We start from the raw sequence: 4,118 nt of genomic DNA, 5'->3' as shown, positions 1-4,118 counted from the left end.
GAAAGAAAAGGAAAGGAAGGAAGGAAGGAAGGAAGGAAGGAAGGAAGGAAGGAAGGAAGGAAGGGGAAGAAAGGAAGAAAGGAAGAAAGACAGGAAGGAAGGAAGGAAGGAAGGAAGGAAGGAAGGAAGGAAGGAAGAGGAAGAAAGGAAGAAAGGAAGAAAGAAAGAAAGAAAGAAAGAAAGAAAGGAAGGAAGAAAGGAAGGAAGGAAGGAAGAGGAAGAAAGGAAGAAAGACAGAAAGAAAGAAAGAAAGGAAGAAAGAAAGAGAGAGAGAAAGAAAGAGAGGAAGAAAGAGGGGAAGGAAGGAAGGAAAAAAGGAAAGAAGGAAAAAAGAAAGGAAGGAAAAAAGGAAGGAAGGACCAAAGCATTTTCAAATATCCCAAGCAGATATTTTCTCTCCAAAGAAGGGCATTTGCTCCTAGGCATCCCTTGTTGGTAGTGAGGAAAATCTCTCCCATCCTTCCACTACAGACTCCCTTGCGCGTCCCATGGACCACAATTAGGGCCTAGTGTCTTGTCTCCTTCATGGATTCAGGGTCAGGGATTTGGATTTTATCCTAAAGGAAAGGGAGAGCCATTAAAGGATTTTCAACAGGTGATAGACTCAGACTTCCATTTCCGACAGATCACTTAGAGAGTAATACGGAGGATGGGAGAGGGGAAGGAAAGGATGAGAGGCAGGGAGCCCTGTTAGCAAATTGTTGTGAAATCCATGTGAGATACAAGGAGATCTGCACTAAGGTCGTGATGATGGGCATTGGGGGTGGGAATTAGGAGAGACAGAGAGAATCTGAGGTGTTGTCATTGGCATTAGCTGCAGAGATTGATTGGCTGGAAGTCTCCTTAGAGTTCTTGTGTGTGTCTGAGTGAAAGTGCCTTGCCACCACTCAACTGAAGAACATCACAGGAGCAGATTTGAAGGAGCTGGTCATGAGTTCAATTGTGTAAATGCTGCGTATGGGGACCACGGTGCATCCGGGTGGTAGGACAATATAAAGGCTGGAAACTCAGGGAAGACATATGGAGCTGGGAGCTGTCAGCCTGTGAGGGCTTGGTTAAAGCCAAAGGAATGAATGAGGACACCCAGAGCAAGGAGGGAAGGGTACCAAGGGGAGAACCCTGCTCGAGCAGCGTTTAAGGAGTAGGCCGTGGATGAGAATTCAGAGAAAGCAGAGAGAAAGAACCGGGAGAGGGTGAGGTTACAGAAGTCAAAGAACGAAGATTTCCAAAAAGAGTGGACCAGAGTGTTTGTACTGCAGTGGGGCAAGGAAGAGAGAGGACTGGCTCAGCTTTCGTGAGCGATGAGAACCGTTGAGGTAAGAGTGAATGTAGAAAATGCCGAGAACTCTTTCTAGAGGTCTGACTGTGAAGGAGAGTAGAGGGATAATGCAATAACTGAGGCAAGTAAGGAAGGATTTTATAATGTGGAATGGAACTTGGATTTATTTGTAGACTGAAGGATGGAACCCAGAGCCAGGGAGATGTTATGGTCACACTACCTGACCCAGACATAGGCCACTTTTGAAGGAAACTTCCAAAAGTTCTCTCCTCCCTCTAAGCCGCTCCTGATGATCCTTAGGGCTGCCTCCTCAAGAGAGCGTCCCTCAGCCTCTTCTCTTTTGATGACATGTTTATCCACATGCCCTTATCATTATCGTGTTTTTTTTGTTTGTTTTTTTTTTGAGTTGGAGTCTCACTCTGTTGCCCAGGCTGGAGTGTAGTAGCACAATTCTGGTTAAGCCTGCTGGACTCAGGCGATCCTTCCAACCTCAGCCTTCCAAAGAGCTGGACTACAGGTGCGTGCCACCATGCCTGGCTCATTTTTTGATGTATTGTAGAGATGAGGTCTCGCCAAGTTGCCCAGGCTGGTCTCGAACCCCTGGACTCAGTTAATCCTCTTGCCTCAGTCTCCCAAATTGCTGGGATTATAGGGATGAACCACCGTGCCCAGCCCTTTATTATTCTTGAAGATTTAAGGGACTCAATCCTAGTCTCCACTTAGTGCTGGCTTTCTGGAAATTATGAAAAATATTGGTTGTCTCCCGGATTACCTTATTAGTGCCCCGGGGTGATAATTTCCAGGAAATGACTCAGGCACAGTTGAACTGACTAGCAGAGAGCCATTTACACTTGGCATCTGCCTTTCAGATCTTTCCTGCCTCCTTTGGGGCCAGCCCAATTGTCCCCAGGCCAGGCTCTCAGGAGCTACACCCTTATTGTCCCTGCTTCCTTAGGACTCAGAGCACCCTTCACCAGGCCAGTCATTCATTGTCCATCTCTTGATGGCACAATTGTGACAAGGAGCAAAGAGTAGGGGATGCACTGTGGGAAGGTCAAGGGTATGTAACCGGGAGGAAATGCAGGAAAAGCTGTCACCACTGCACAGATCCCAACATACAGCCCTGGGACATGCAACCCTTGTCCACATAGCCCCAGTGGGACACATATTGGAATATGTTTTCTATAGGGAGACTTTCTTTTTCTCTTTCTTTCTTTCTTTTTTAAAAAATATTATTCAACTTTACCTTCTTTCTCTTTCTTTCTTTTCTTTCCTCCCTCCCCCAACCTTTGGTGTGTTTTTTTTTCCTGAGTTAGAGTCTCATTCCGTCACCCAGGCTGGAACACACAGTGGCCATGATCATGGTTCACTGTAGCCTCCACCTCCTGACTCAGGTGATCCTTCTGCCTCAACCTCCCAAGTAGCTGGGACTATAGGTGCATGCTACCACACCCAGCTAATTAAAAACTTTTTTTTTTGGTAGAGATGAGGTTTCACTATGTTGCCCAGGCTGGTCTCAAACTCCTGAGCTCAAACAATCCTTCTGCTTCAAAGTACTGGGATTACAGGCATGAACCACTACACCCAGCTGGAAATTTTCTTTATGGAAACTGCCTCACCCCTAGACTGTACTCCTAGAAGTCACATTTCTGCTGCATTTCTCTATTCCTCATCCCCATTGTTAGCTAGGTGGTCAAAGGTAAAAATTCTGGCCCAAGAGTCTTTTACACTGTAGAACTCCAGCTCCCACCACCATGTCTAGTGCACGGTAGGTAGTTGTAAATTTTTTTTTTTTTGAGTTGGAGTCTCACTCCGCTGCCCAGGCTGGAGTGCAGTGGCAGGCACACTCATGGCCACTGCAGCTTCGATCTGCTTGGCTCCAGCGATCAGTTCGCCTCAGCCTTCCAAGTAGCCAGAACTACAGGTGTATGCCACCATGCCTGGCAGATTTTTGATTTATTGTAGAGATGAGGTCTCGCCAAGTTGCCTGGGCTGGTCTCGAAGCTGCAGGCTCAGGCAATCCACTCGCCTCAGCTTCCCAAATTGCTGGGATGACAGGCTGAGCCACCCAGACCAGCCTGTAAATATTTCTTGAATAGATGTTTTATTTTTGTATTCATCACGTGCTGCTTGCTTCACAAGTAATGTTCTTTCTTAATTTTCATCATTTAGCTGAGGCCTACTCATCCTTCCAAGCTGGTCCAAAACATCATCAACTCCATGAAACTGTCAATGATTCTCCACCTCCAGTCTATTCTGCAGCATTCAGGGTTTAACACAGAGGTAGAACTTTGCACTCTGTGTTGCAGATATTTGCTTGCTCATCTACTATGTGGGCCAATAGAAAGACAGACAGATAGGCAGCAATTACAGCTACTGCTATAAATGTAGATATTCTGTGGCTTCTTTCACTTAGTGTAATGTTTCAAGGTTCATCCATGTAGCATGTATTAGTACTTAATTTCTTTCTTCCTTTTTTTTTGTAGTTGGAGTCTCACCCCATTGCCCAGGCTGGGGTGCAGTGGCATGCTCGTGGCCTCCCCAGTGTCGACCTGCTGGGCTCAGGCGATCCTTCTGCTTCAGCCTTCCAAGTAGTAGGAACTACAGGCACGCACTATCGTGCCTGACTATTTTTTGTTATTATTATCTATTGTTGAGATTAGGTCTCTCCAAATTGCCCAGGCTGTTCTCAAACCTGTGGGCTCAGGCAGTTCCCTCACCTCAGTCTCCCAAAGTGCTGGGATTACAGGCTTGAGCCACCACGCCTGGCCACTTCATTTCTTTTGATTGCCAAATCATATTCTTTTTTTTTTTTTTTTTGAGTTGGAGTCTCACTCTG

This window comes from Carlito syrichta, unplaced genomic scaffold (assembly GCF_000164805.1).
Source record: "Carlito syrichta isolate Samal-C Ts95f unplaced genomic scaffold, Tarsius_syrichta-2.0.1 Scaffold309824, whole genome shotgun sequence".
Lineage (NCBI taxonomy): Eukaryota > Metazoa > Chordata > Mammalia > Primates > Tarsiidae > Carlito > Carlito syrichta.
Note: the sequence above shows the minus strand (reverse complement) of the source record.